At 34.4% G+C, this 15,852-nt stretch overlaps 1 long non-coding RNA gene across 1 annotated transcript; it reads left to right on the top strand.

The window, feature by feature from the left end:
* Positions 1–339: 339 nt before the first annotated feature.
* LOC133804066 (uncharacterized) lies at positions 340–9,209 on the top strand. The gene is made up of 6 exons (XR_009878283.1): positions 340–1,193; positions 2,116–2,179; positions 3,340–3,711; positions 5,531–6,907; positions 7,830–7,893; positions 9,054–9,209. It is a non-coding gene; the product is annotated as an uncharacterized LOC133804066 (long non-coding RNA).
* The last annotated feature ends 6,643 nt before the right edge of the window (positions 9,210–15,852 follow it).

Genomic DNA, 15,852 nt, shown 5'->3' with positions numbered 1-15,852 from the left:
GGCCATCACTCCGGAGGGGTGCCGTAGCTCCGGGACTTAGGCAATATGTAAAAGAGTCTAGTCCTGAACAAGTCTCGGATCTAGAACTTGCGGCAGCTCGGGAAGTAATTGACTTAGACTCCCCTGCAGGAGCTCCGGGGCCGATGGTCGTAACCATAGATCCTTCTTCTAGCTCGGGGGGTAGGATTCCCTTTAGTATATATACATACTTGAATTTATCTTTTTCCCCCTTTGTTTTTGTTTCTGCATGACTGCTAACTTTTGTATTAACCATGTCTTTTTTTTTACAGAAGAGATGTCTCATCCCGACGGGAGCCTGCGAGCTGCATTCGCTGTAATATCCAACATTTTCATTATACATTTTTTTTTATTATAAATCAGAGTTTTTATACATAAAATATACAAGTTTACAAATTTAAGAAATAGTAATGGAAAAATAGTATTTAAAATATCATTTTATGTTTTTAATGAGATTAAAGAGAGAGAAACTTGAATAGTCAAGTATTGGACCCGAATGTCATATAATTTTAATTGGGGATTTTTATAAAATTAAGAAAGTTTTGCTAAAGGGCTTATTTGAAAAGAATTTTAGTATTTTGGGTCCAAGTGTAATTTTTAAAAATAAATTTAAAAAAAAAAAAAAAAAAAAAAAAAGAAAAGGCTTCAGCCTTTCTTTTTACCCGAACCCCTCTCTCTCTCTCCTCAGAAAACCCCTCTCTCTCTCTCTCTCTCTCTCTCTCTCTCTCTCTCTCTCTCTCTCTCTCTCTCTCCTCTGCGTATTACTGTTGCCGACGACGCAGGAGTACTTTCCGGCCACCATTTTTAGCCACGCGCCGGACCGTTGGATTCAGAGGCCTCCGAACTATCGACCCACGCGGGAATCTAGAGCTCACTCGCCGATTAAACGCCTCAACCACTCGATTTAAGTTCGGCCACCCCGCGACTTCAAAGTTGCGATTCGGCCACCTCGGGCATCCGTTTGCCGATCCGTCACCACCATCGTGCTCCTCGTGTTGTGGGCTTCAAAACCCAATAACTTGTTCCTACATCTACCATAGTTGGGTGGTGGGCCCACCACGAGCCACCGCGATCCACCGTAGACCGGCGGTCGAAACTTAGTGTTCGGGGTTTTGAAGTACGTTTTGAGTCTCAGAAAATCATCGTTTGACTTGTTGTGGAACCCGATCATTTTGGTATAATTTCTCTAACCTATATATTGTGATTTAATTGTGATTGATTAGAGTAATTGTTATTATGTGTATTTATAGTATATAATTATATATTATTGATATATGAAATATTTTCTGTAATTTACTGGCTGTCTGGGATTATATATATATTGATACAGGTTTTGATTTTGGGTTTGTCCACTTTATAGCCGTTGTGCTGTCCAATTTTCTAGAAAATATTAGATATTAAATAAAGTATAAAAATACATATTTAATTGATTTTATATTAATATGGAAATTATTATGATTAAGTAATTTTAATTATTATTGTTATTATTTTGTTAAGTAAATCAAGAATACAGATTCATATATATATATATGAAAAGTATGATTTATAGTAAACCTATTATCTAACCATTATTATTGTATATTAATATTTGAATATTAAAATAATATCAAATATTAGTTTCTTACAGTTATTGATATTTGTAAGACCAGTGAATTTTGGAGAAAGTATATTTATTATATCACTGGAATTGATATTATGACTATTTAATAATAATAGAAATATTTATATTTATATTATTATCATTATATTGATTATTACAACTTTATGTTAAAAATATGATTTCTTTTATAAAATGATTATTTGAATATATACATTCATATACGTATTGCCATTGAAGTATTTTGTTATTAATATCGAAATAAGTTTAATTATAGACGATAATTATTATTTTGTTGGGATTATTATTATTATTATCATAAGAGTACATTATCTTATGAGCAAGGTTTAAAGCATTGTTTTATATGAAGAGTTATTTGCATTACGTTGATAATAATTTATTATTATCATTTATATAGTTTCTGGTATTATTAATATACACTATCAATAGTGTATATTTATGATTTTGATAGAATTTAATAAATGATGTGCCTTGAATAGGATTTGTATGGATTTGATTGATTGACTCTTGGTGAGCCGTTTTAAAATAAGCTAAGGACCTAAGGTAAGTAAATCTCACCTTTTGTGCTTAAGTGTAAGATGCATGACTACATTGATTGTGTACATCTGATGAGTTAAGTATGGTATGATGATGATGCATATGATAAGTATGTGAAGAATGGTTATATGAACACCATAAGGGTGTTGTGTGATATGTAATTGATGAATTCTGTGATATGTGAAAGATGTCTTACTTGGTTAAGAATGATATGAATTATGTGCAAGTATGTGTTCTTATGTTGATGGATATGTGGATTACTCTATGTTCATGATTTGTTATATGTTATGATATATGAAGCGTTTAAGTTTTTAGGCTGGAAACCTTAGACCTGAGCCATAGCTCTACGTTAAGGTATAACAACGCCACCAACCCAAAGCTTCATGTATTATGACTAAAGATGTTTTGAGTTATATGAGATGTGATACAATGCCTTGATTGAATACCATCAACATGAGTCATGAACATGAACATTGGCATTTCAGCATCAGCATGTATGCATGGCATGTACAGTTATGTGATACATTATTATGTGATATAAGACCATGCATATGAATATGAGAAAAGTTAGGAAATGCCTTGAAAAGTCTTATGTAAAGTTAAACATTTTAATGACACAAGGCTTAAGCAAAGTGATAATAAGATGTTTAAAAATGGTGCCACTGTTTTGATGAAGCAATCAAGTAAGTGTAATGAAGAAGACGGAAGTCTATAAGACTTATAGTGGCTGCCCACTAGTGTGGGCTAGGTCAGAGCTGACCATTCAGATATGTTTGCCATGTTTCCGTCTTTCTCCTCCATATGTGTAATAAGTATGGCAGCTATGGCAACGATGAAATGAGTGTTATGATGAGCCTAGCTGAGATGATGGCTAGCCGGAGGAGAACCCATGGGATTCTATATGATATGTGTAACAAGCCCTGCAGGCATTGGCTGAATCAAACAGTGTGCACAAGTGATATTGGGCCCATAAAAATGTGAAACTAAAAGAAAGAGCATAAAAGTAAAGTTTGAAAGTGCATGAGCAATAAATGAAATGCATAAGTATATAAGTCAGCATATTAGTATATGTGCACTACAAACTCACGACATTCATGTGTATGTGTATGCATGAGATTTGCTTACTGAGCGTTAGCTCATTACGTTATTTTCCAACATTTTTCCAGGTGTGGCTTTAGCTATTGAGCAACTTGTGGAGCACGGACTCAGTAGCAATGCAATAATGGTTTAGAGTTTTCATATGGCTGCCTTAAATTTAAAGTATTCATACGTGTAATAATTTCTTCTAATAAGTTTATATAAAAGTTTTAAATTTTTCTGTATTTCTTCGTATCATTTTATTTAATTATTTTGGTCAAGTGCCTTACATACTCGTAAACCCTAGAATTACGAGTATGTGGCAGACGTACCCTACCTTAGGGCCGTTACAAATGGTATCAGAGCTTTGAGTTTGTAGATGTCGTATACTCGTTATGTTATTAGATTTTGGGATCTGAAATGCTACTGAGTTCCGCCACAAGACAAGCCACACGTTAATGGTTAGTATAATTTATCCATATTTTAGTTAATGTATGTTAATGATGCTGTATAATTGTATTAGAAACTCATTGTGTGTTTGAGTTTCCATGATATAAGTATGAGTTTGGATTAAATGAATATTCTCATGCACGGTAGAGAAATTGAAGTTTGTTATTTATCTGAATGCATGCCTTTATTATTGATGTGATAAATAATTGATGATTTATCGATGTCGATGTTTGGATTGTTAATTGATATTCTCAAGCTTTGAAAGTGACCTATCAATTCAGTTAGTGTGTTAAGGGTTAATATGTCAGGTTAGTGTTTTGGAGAGCAAAGTTTTAGGTTGTTGCTGAGAGCACACACAATAAGAGACTTTAGTAAAACAGTAGTAATATATAGATATATAAAAAAAAATACATAATACATTAAGGATTGGGGTTTTGGACACGTTCTACCTCGTCGATCAACTTTTGTTGTTCAACTCTAAGGGTCTCCCCAGTAGTTTGCAGTGTCTGAAATTTTTCCTTCATATCGACTGAGTAGTTAGCAAGAAGTTTAGTTAAAGTCTCATTCTCCTTAACCAACTTCTCCTTCTCTCGAGTCAATCCCTTGTTGGCATTTCTAATGGTTATCATCTCTTGTTTTTGTGTTTCTATATACCTTTTCAAGTGGTCAACCTCTTGTTCTCTTGCAAGAACTCGTTGGCCTAGGTTTGAGACCGATGCTGCCGCCTGAGTGGTAAGAACTAAGGAATCTTTTACAGCTTGTAGGTCTGACCTATGGGATAAAATTATTTGGTCTTTAGGGGTGAGTATGCTTTGACCTATACTAATGGCCACCTTTTTATCGAGCATAGCTGAATCCTCCACCGTGACAAGGCCAGTATCAGAATAAAATTTGGGAAGCCAAACTCTGGGAAATTGAGTATTTCGTTCTGGGATGTGTACCGTAGGATACACCATTAGCTGTGGTAAGGGTGCAGAAATTTGTGGTGAAGATTCGATAGTGGGAAGATTTGGCTCAGGTAAAGCTAAAGTTAGGTCTAAGTTCAGCTGAGATGATGAGGATGCCATGGGTTGCTTAGCTTGAGTAATGGATGGAAGTAATAATGATTTGGTTTTCAAAAGCTTGAGATTGATTGTGTTTTAGTGTGTATGTGATGAATTTTATTTATAGAAAAAATGAGTTGAACTGTTGGGTCATTGGATCCTTGAATTTGTTTGTTTTCAAGATAGATATCACAGATTTTATCTTGTTCAATGTGTTACGCTATCCTCTCTGATGATGAAAGCCAAACTTATTAAATTTTGTCGACATGGAAATCACTTCTATTGATTTTGCGATCTGATTTGAACATGGAAACAATTTATAAATTGTTGAATGAATCGAGGTGATAAATGTTATTTACTGAATTACTCTGTAGTGTGAATTACTTTCGGCGATTAAATTATAGTATATTAGCTGTTTTATTCCGAAAGTAAGATAATGTATTACTTGTGTGAAGTGATGACTGAGTATTATTGGTATAGGTGTTGAAATGAGACATGTCTAACTTATTAGACATGTGAGAATTATTCGTTTTAGTAGATGAAGTGGTGGATTGGTCAGTCAAGACTTATCCCATGTTTTATTCAATGAAGGGATACTAAGCTAAGTGTGTGAATTTCCGAGTGGCCACGGTTATTTGCATTCTAGCATAGTATCAATGTGCCCTTTATTATTTTATACATTTGGAAACAAGTTTGATTTTTAAATGTTTTCTTAGAGAAAGAATGAGAGTCAGGCTTTTCTGAACTGGTACCTAATGAATGGCCTATCTCACTATTTCTCATTCAGGGCAAGAAGTCGGTTTTGACAACGAAAGGGTTTCATAAAGACTTGGTTTTAAAGAATAATCTTCATCGGCTATATAATTGTTTTCTAGTTATCTAATTTTATGCAAAAAAAAAAAAAAAAAAAAAAAAAAAAAAAAAATTGACTGTAAGACATGAAGATCAAGGATGTTTTCATGATGATGGTCATTTTCTCTTCCTACGTTATGTGGTTTGTGTTCAAAAGTATGGATGATGAGGATTCGTTTGTATTTTCGTATACATTCATTGTAATTTATACTATTGTTATAGCTTATTTCCTTTCTTTCTATATTGTAGTCCTCATGTGAGGTGTTTACATATCCTCGCCTTTTATATATGATAAGGATTACAAGTCAAGAATAAGTTTTGTTTTCGGGGTGAAGGTAAGTGTTGTGAATAAAATCTTATGATGTGTAATGTTGTTCTGTTTATTTGTAATTGTAGTTCTTGTCTTCGATTATCTAATTTATTTTGAAATTTCGAGGACGAAATTATTTTAACGGGGGAAGGATTGTAATATCCAACATTTTCATTATACATTTTTTTTTATTATAAATCAGAGTTTTTATACATAAAATATACAAGTTTACAAATTTAAGAAATAGTAATGGAAAAATAGTATTTAAAATATCATTTTATGTTTTTAATGAGATTAAAGAGAGAGAAACTTGAATAGTCAAGTATTGGACCCGAATGTCATATAATTTTAATTGGGGATTTTTATAAAATTAAGAAAGTTTTGCTAAAGGGCTTATTTGAAAAGAATTTTAGTATTTTGGGTCCAAGTGTAATTTTTAAAAATAAATTTAAAAAAAAAAAAAAAAAAAAAAAAAGAAAAGGCTTCAGCCTTTCTTTTTACCCGAACCCCTCTCTCTCTCTCCTCAGAAAACCCCTCTCTCTCTCTCTCTCTCTCTCTCTCTCTCTCTCTCTCTCTCTCCTCTGCGTATTACTGTTGCCGACGACGCAGGAGTACTTTCCGGCCACCATTTTTAGCCACGCGCCGGACCGTTGGATTCAGAGGCCTCCGAACTATCGACCCACGCGGGAATCTAGAGCTCACTCGCCGATTAAACGCCTCAACCACTCGATTTAAGTTCGGCCACCCCGCGACTTCAAAGTTGCGATTCGGCCACCTCGGGCATCCGTTTGCCGATCCGTCACCACCATCGTGCTCCTCGTGTTGTGGGCTTCAAAACCCAATAACTTGTTCCTACATCTACCATAGTTGGGTGGTGGGCCCACCACGAGCCACCGCGATCCACCGTAGACCGGCGGTCGAAACTTAGTGTTCGGGGTTTTGAAGTACGTTTTGAGTCTCAGAAAATCATCGTTTGACTTGTTGTGGAACCCGATCATTTTGGTATAATTTCTCTAACCTATATATTGTGATTTAATTGTGATTGATTAGAGTAATTGTTATTATGTGTATTTATAGTATATAATTATATATTATTGATATATGAAATATTTTCTGTAATTTACTGGCTGTCTGGGATTATATATATATTGATACAGGTTTTGATTTTGGGTTTGTCCACTTTATAGCCGTTGTGCTGTCCAATTTTCTAGAAAATATTAGATATTAAATAAAGTATAAAAATACATATTTAATTGATTTTATATTAATATGGAAATTATTATGATTAAGTAATTTTAATTATTATTGTTATTATTTTGTTAAGTAAATCAAGAATACAGATTCATATATATATATATGAAAAGTATGATTTATAGTAAACCTATTATCTAACCATTATTATTGTATATTAATATTTGAATATTAAAATAATATCAAATATTAGTTTCTTACAGTTATTGATATTTGTAAGACCAGTGAATTTTGGAGAAAGTATATTTATTATATCACTGGAATTGATATTATGACTATTTAATAATAATAGAAATATTTATATTTATATTATTATCATTATATTGATTATTACAACTTTATGTTAAAAATATGATTTCTTTTATAAAATGATTATTTGAATATATACATTCATATACGTATTGCCATTGAAGTATTTTGTTATTAATATCGAAATAAGTTTAATTATAGACGATAATTATTATTTTGTTGGGATTATTATTATTATTATCATAAGAGTACATTATCTTATGAGCAAGGTTTAAAGCATTGTTTTATATGAAGAGTTATTTGCATTACGTTGATAATAATTTATTATTATCATTTATATAGTTTCTGGTATTATTAATATACACTATCAATAGTGTATATTTATGATTTTGATAGAATTTAATAAATGATGTGCCTTGAATAGGATTTGTATGGATTTGATTGATTGACTCTTGGTGAGCCGTTTTAAAATAAGCTAAGGACCTAAGGTAAGTAAATCTCACCTTTTGTGCTTAAGTGTAAGATGCATGACTACATTGATTGTGTACATCTGATGAGTTAAGTATGGTATGATGATGATGCATATGATAAGTATGTGAAGAATGGTTATATGAACACCATAAGGGTGTTGTGTGATATGTAATTGATGAATTCTGTGATATGTGAAAGATGTCTTACTTGGTTAAGAATGATATGAATTATGTGCAAGTATGTGTTCTTATGTTGATGGATATGTGGATTACTCTATGTTCATGATTTGTTATATGTTATGATATATGAAGCGTTTAAGTTTTTAGGCTGGAAACCTTAGACCTGAGCCATAGCTCTACGTTAAGGTATAACAACGCCACCAACCCAAAGCTTCATGTATTATGACTAAAGATGTTTTGAGTTATATGAGATGTGATACAATGCCTTGATTGAATACCATCAACATGAGTCATGAACATGAACATTGGCATTTCAGCATCAGCATGTATGCATGGCATGTACAGTTATGTGATACATTATTATGTGATATAAGACCATGCATATGAATATGAGAAAAGTTAGGAAATGCCTTGAAAAGTCTTATGTAAAGTTAAACATTTTAATGACACAAGGCTTAAGCAAAGTGATAATAAGATGTTTAAAAATGGTGCCACTGTTTTGATGAAGCAATCAAGTAAGTGTAATGAAGAAGACGGAAGTCTATAAGACTTATAGTGGCTGCCCACTAGTGTGGGCTAGGTCAGAGCTGACCATTCAGATATGTTTGCCATGTTTCCGTCTTTCTCCTCCATATGTGTAATAAGTATGGCAGCTATGGCAACGATGAAATGAGTGTTATGATGAGCCTAGCTGAGATGATGGCTAGCCGGAGGAGAACCCATGGGATTCTATATGATATGTGTAACAAGCCCTGCAGGCATTGGCTGAATCAAACAGTGTGCACAAGTGATATTGGGCCCATAAAAATGTGAAACTAAAAGAAAGAGCATAAAAGTAAAGTTTGAAAGTGCATGAGCAATAAATGAAATGCATAAGTATATAAGTCAGCATATTAGTATATGTGCACTACAAACTCACGACATTCATGTGTATGTGTATGCATGAGATTTGCTTACTGAGCGTTAGCTCATTACGTTATTTTCCAACATTTTTCCAGGTGTGGCTTTAGCTATTGAGCAACTTGTGGAGCACGGACTCAGTAGCAATGCAATAATGGTTTAGAGTTTTCATATGGCTGCCTTAAATTTAAAGTATTCATACGTGTAATAATTTCTTCTAATAAGTTTATATAAAAGTTTTAAATTTTTCTGTATTTCTTCGTATCATTTTATTTAATTATTTTGGTCAAGTGCCTTACATACTCGTAAACCCTAGAATTACGAGTATGTGGCAGACGTACCCTACCTTAGGGCCGTTACATTCGCCGGGGGGAACCCCTCAGCCGGGGCCTCTGGGCCAAAAATGAAGAAGCTCCGGACATCGAAAAAAGCCACCAGAACCCCAACTAAGTCTCCTACAAAGGAGAAAGAGCAGCCCCCAGCCGCCCAGGTCGTGGGAACTGTTCCTCCTGCTGCAGGGGGGAGCAGCATGCCCCCACCCCCTCCGCGAGCTCCGGCCTTCGTCCGGGACGCAGGGGCGGAGTCCGGGGCTTCGGCGATTGCACCTTCCAAGATGCGCATCCCAGTTGACCCCCAGGACCTGGAGAAGATTCCAGAGGCCTTACGGGGGATGGTGTATGAGTCGGCGAACTACGTTGTCAACCATATCTACAAATTCAACGAGAATGAGCTCAGGGCCATCGAAATGAGGAGCCCGGTGGGCGTGCTGGAATCTTCATTGGGCATGGCCCTAATGGTAAGCTGACCTTACCATTTTATGGTTTTTTATTATCATGCCTTGCCCTGTGTTTCTTTTCTCCCTCCTCTTTTTTTCCTAAGGCAATTGCCTCTCCGTTTTCGTAGAGCGCCGTTGCCCTTCATCAGAGCATAGCCAGGACCAAGGCTCAGCTCGAGGAAATGAGGAGAGAGCACCAGGCGGTTGTGGCCACTCACCAGACTTCTCTGCAGATGGCTAAGGATGCCTTGGCGGCCACGCAGGCCGAGCTGGAAGAAACTCGCCCCAAGCTTCAAGAGCTCGAGACCGCCCTCGCCACTGTGCGGGCAGACCTAGATACCGCGAAAGCTGAGGCCAAGGCCGCCCTGGTGGTTGAGCGGGCAACTTCAGACGTCGCCATGGAAGACATGTTCTACCATTGCTGGGCCTATAACCAGGACGCCGACTTTTCCTTCTTGGCAGTGGCCGTCTGGGAGCCCTTGCTGGAGAAGTTCAAAGCTCGCCTCGATAAAGAAGCGCCCTCCGAGGCCGGGGAAGCCTCCGGCGCAGCTGAGCAGGGCGAGACGGCGACCTCCAAGGGGCCAACTGGCGGAGCTTAGGGCCTTCCTCTTTCGTGCCCTTTCCTTTAATATTCTTAAATTTTTCTGTGTAACTTTTGCATGAGGTGCTTCCACCTCGAGACAATTTAACTATCAATTTTATTTTTAATTGATTTCCTCCCCTTTGCCTCTACGCATTTTAGTTGCTATTTTGCAAAACTTAGTTCGTGTTAATTTTTATCAATATCTCGAGCTCTTTAGGAAGAACGACGATCAATAGATTTAAATTAACTTCTAAGTTTTATGACCTGGTTATATCCAGGAACTTAATTTGAAAACTTAGTTCGTGTTAATTTTTATCAATATCTCGAGCTCTTTAGGAAGAACAACAATCAATAGATTTAAATTAACTTCTAAGTTTTATGACCTGGTTATATCCAGGAACTTAATTTGAAAACTTAGTTCGTGTTAATTTTTATCAATATCTCGAGCTCTTTAGGAAGAACAACGATCAATAGATTTAAATTAACTTCTAAGTTTTATGACCTGGTTAAATCCAGGATAGGACTTAGTTCGCATTAATCCTTACCAATATCTCGCGTTTTTTGAGAAAAACAACGATCAATCGATATGAATCAACTTCTAAGTCATTAAGGCGACCTGGTTATATCCAGGTACCGTATGCCCCCCAAGTAATTGGGAAAGGGTCTTTCGTGGTTACTTTAGATTACATTTGAAAACATGTACAAATATAAACAAAAAGTAAATTCTCATTTATTAATACATAAAAAATGGCCTTTTAGGCCTTACAAGTGAATCACTGATAATATCTCTTCAAATAGATGGCGTTCTAGGTCCGTGGGACTGCCCCTCCATCTAGCCGAGCTAATTTATAAGTTCCCTCCTTAATGACCTCGATGACTTGACATGACCCTTCCTAGTTCGGTCCCAAGACTCCATCTTTGGGATCCTTACTGGCCAAGAAAATTCTCCTGAGGATCAGGTCGCCAACGTTAAAGGCGCGACTCTTGACTTTTGAATTGAAATAGCGAGTGATCTTCTGCTGATAATGGGCGAGCTGGAATTGCGAATCTTCTCGTCTTTCATCAACCAAGTCAAGGGATGTACACAGTAGCTCGTGGTTGCGGTCCTGGTCATAAGACTGGACCCTATGCGAAAGCACCTTAATCTCCACAGGGAGGACTGCTTCACTACCAAAGGTCAAGGAGAAAGGAGTATGACCCGTAGGAGTCCGATGCGAGGTTCGGTATGCCCATAGGACCTGGGGGAGCTGTTCTGGCCAGACCCCCTTCGCTTCATCTAGTCTCTTCTTGAGGCTCGCCTTAAGAGTCTTGTTGACAGCCTCGATGATGGACCCAAAACGGGTATGTTTAAAAATTTATATATCGCAAGCGCACGAATCGTCCATATAGAATAGTGATCGTAAGCAAGGATGTCGAACCCAAAGGAGTTGTCTAAAATCGAAAATGAAACTATTTTAAATCAAAAGTAATAAATTCTAACCTAGTTCCAAAGATTGATAAGTTTCAATATTATGAACATAAAATAAGAGATTGAAAAATAAAGCTATTTAAGATAATGAAAATGAACCAATAATGAGTTGAAAATAAGTGTTAAAAGAAAAGATTATTAAGATACTAGAATCCACAAAATGTAAATTTAATAATATTTATTAGTATATTGATTCCCAAGTTTTAGTGATAGTTAAAATAATTTAGACTATCATTTTCCAAAAATATTTATAATTTTAAGCACAATTTTCTTAAAAAAAAATAGGATTTTTCTTCACTTTTCAAAATTATAATTTCAAAGCATTTAGTGTAAACCAATCTAATGAAATAACAAATAAATCAATGAACATTATTTATAAAGCAAAACATAATATTTTTGTTCTAAGCATGGATGTGTACAATTTAATGACACATCTTACACAAAGAATATTATGTTTATGCACTAATGAAGAACAAAGTGTAAATATGTTCTAACAATCTAAAATACAAGATATTTAAGATGAAAGAAATATATGTAGAAGAAAAATCCATAAACTTTGTTGCATTACAAGGGAAATCAACATACAACATAAATATTACATAGTTACAAGTTGCTTCATCATGATCTTAATAATCTTATGAAAAAGATTAGAAGCACATAACTAGAGTAGAAATTACAAAATAAAAGACATACATACTTGCAAAATGCTCTTGAAAAACCCAAATGGAAGATAGAATGGTAGAGAGAAAATGAGAGAAAAAAGATGGTAACCAAAATTAAACCCCTAAAATGGTCTTCAAAACCCTTATTTATAGCCAAAATGAGATTATTAAAATAATCAATTTAAATTAAGTAAATTGATTAAATTAATAATAATATGGTAAATAGGGGTAAATTATAGGAGTGATGATGATTTTGGGTGAAAAATGTGTAGAAAAGTGGGTAAAAAGGTGGCATTTTAGACAAGGGGACAATGAGCACATTTATGGGCTCAAGGGGTGTTTGGACAGCAGTGACAGGCGGCTGGGACGCTAAGGGGCCTGCTGGGCGAGCTGGGGCTGGGCCGGTTGACAGGCCCACGGTGGCTGTGGGCAAAGGCTGGCGTGGAGAAAGGTAGCTGGGCCGTACGGATGGGGCTGGCATTTATGCATGGCATTGGAGGCATATATGCTGAAGGAGGGAATGGATTGGACACGTGGCGGCAGGAGGGAAATGGCTGCTTGGTTGGAGACACTTGCTGAGCCTTGGGGCTGTGCCAGACGCAAGGCTGGGAGAGAGGCAGTGGGCCTGGGCCTTGGTGGCTGGGCTGGTGGGCTTCTATGCCACAATTTGCTATTTTTTCTTCATAAATGCCATTTTTGTTTTCTTTTCTCTTCTTTCTTTCAAGCATGCAATATAATTCCTACAAGATAAAAATAAATTAAATAACAATCAAATATTTTCAATTATAAATAAATCATATTAATTATTTGAAAATATTGATTATAACTTAATTTAATAAAGCATTTAAGTTCAAAAGAATTACATTTTTAACTTCTAACTTAACAATACAAATTTCATATAATTAAATTACAACATATTATAATAAAATATCTATAAAAACATATAAAAATCTATAAAACTACACTAAGACTAATAAATTAAAAATTACATAAAAACTTAATAAGTTAATTAAGAACTCAAGAACTAAGCAACAATTAGCATATAAAATATGGTAAAATAACTCTATTTTGTAGAGTTATCACACCCCCAAACTTAAGGTTTTGCTAGTCCTCAAGCAAAAGAAAAATTAAAATACACAATATTTTTTTTTTTTTATTGGTGATATAAAAATGATTTTCTCAAAAATTGCACAATGAAAATAACTCTCAGAAATTATTATGAATAAAAGTTAAGCTTATATAATTAATTAAATTGTCAATTTTGCTTTTAGAAAATAGGTTTTCATTAAAATTATTTTTCACTTAAACTTATAGGAAATAAGAGTTTTTATGAAAAATGTAATTTTTGTTACAAGCAAAATTGACCCTATAATTAAAAACAAAGCTTAAAAATTATTCATATTTTTAAGAGAATTAATTTCAAACTCAATCAGAATTTTTATCATTGAAAATGAAAAATATCACCAAAATTTATTTATTTATTTTTTTTGAATTTTTATGAAAATGAACAAATAAAAAAAAAAATTAACAAAACAACAACATATAAATAAATAAAAAATAAAAAAAATTCAAACAAACATTTTTTTTTTCTTTTCAAACAAGCATATATAAAATAAAACACAAAACATTAAAAACAATGCAAAGCAAACATAAATAAAACACAAAACAAACACAATAAAACTCGATACCCCCAAACTTAATTTAAGCATTGTCCTCAATGTGTCAAAATATAAATATAAATTAAAATTGACAAGAGTGTAAAGTTTAGAATGGTCGTACCTCGATATTGTGCATTGCGAAGATAGAACAAGATAGAACAGGATACAATTAACAAAAATTAAATTGCACATAAAACAACAATACAAATAAAACACAAGTTATCAAGATCACACAGGAATCAAAGAGCATGGTAAACAGGGTCCTCAAGGAGTATCTCATCCACTTCATCAGTTTTTAATTCCAAAAATGGTTTTAATTTTTGTCCATTAACTTTAAATATATCACCATTTTTAGGATTTTCAATTTCAATAGCTCCATGTGAAAAAACAATACGAACAATGTAAGGACCAGACCACCTAGAGCGTAACTTTCCCGAGAATAAATACAAACGAGAGTTGTATAAAAGGACTTTCTGACCTGGATAAAAATCTTTTCTCAAAATATTTTTATCATGGTAAAATTTCATGCGATCCTTATACTTTTTTGAATAGTCATAAGCATCATTCCTAATTTCGTCTAGTTCATTTAGTTGAAGTTTTCGTTTCTCACCTGCCTTGTCTAAAGAAAAGTTTAACTGCTTAATTGCCCAAAAGGCTCTATGTTCTAACTCAACAGGCAAGTGGCACGCCTTCCCATACACAAGTCTGTAGGGTGACATGCCAATGGGTGTTTTGTACGCGGTACGATACGCCCATAATGCATCAGTGAGTCTTAAGGACCAATCTTTCCTAGTTGGATTCACAGTTTTTTCTAAAATGTGCTTAACTTCCCTATTAGACACTTCAACTTGACCACTAGTTTGTGGGTGATATGGTGTTGAGACTTTATGTGTAATGCCATACTGTTTCATCAAATGTTCAAATGGCCTATTACAAAAGTGTGTACCGTTATCACTAATTATAGCACGTGGTGAACCAAAACGGGAAAATATATTTTCTTTTAAAAACCGAAGCACAACTTTGTGGTCATTAGTGTGGCATGCAATAGCTTCAACCCATTTAGACACATAATCAACTCCAACAAGTATATAAAGATTACCAAAAGAGTTAGGAAATGGTCCCATAAAATCAATGCCCCAAACATCAAATATGTCAATAATAAGAATATGATTTAAAGGCATCATGTTTCTTTTAGTTAAACTTCCTAACTTTTGGCAACGTTCACAAGCTTTACAATAAACATATGTATCATGAAAGATAGTAGGCCAATAAAAACCACATTGTAAAACTTTAGCAGCTGTTTTCTTACCACTAAAATGTCCTCCACATGCATGATCATGACAAAAGGATATGATTTTAGATTGATCACAGTTTGGAATGCATCTTCTAATTATTTGATCAGGGCAGTATTTAAACAAGTAAGGATCATCCCAAATAAAGTTTTTCACCTCAGAATAAAATTTAGATTTATCATGCTTAGACCAATGAGATGGTATTTCATTAGTGACCAAATAATTAACAATATCAGCATACCAAGGCAATGAAGAAATATACATCAATTGTTCATCAGGAAAAGTTTCAGTGATAGGAGTGGAATCATGTATAGTTTCAACAACTAGTCTAGATAAATGATCAGCAACAACATTTTCAGATCCTTTTTTATCACGTATTTCTAAGTCGAATTCTTGTAAAAGCAGGATCCAACGGATCAAACGAGACTTAGCATCTTTTTTCGATAAGAGATATTTTAA

This window comes from Humulus lupulus, chromosome X (genome assembly GCF_963169125.1).
Source record: "Humulus lupulus chromosome X, drHumLupu1.1, whole genome shotgun sequence".
Lineage (NCBI taxonomy): Eukaryota > Viridiplantae > Streptophyta > Magnoliopsida > Rosales > Cannabaceae > Humulus > Humulus lupulus.
This window is presented reverse-complemented; position numbering and strand designations above follow the sequence as displayed.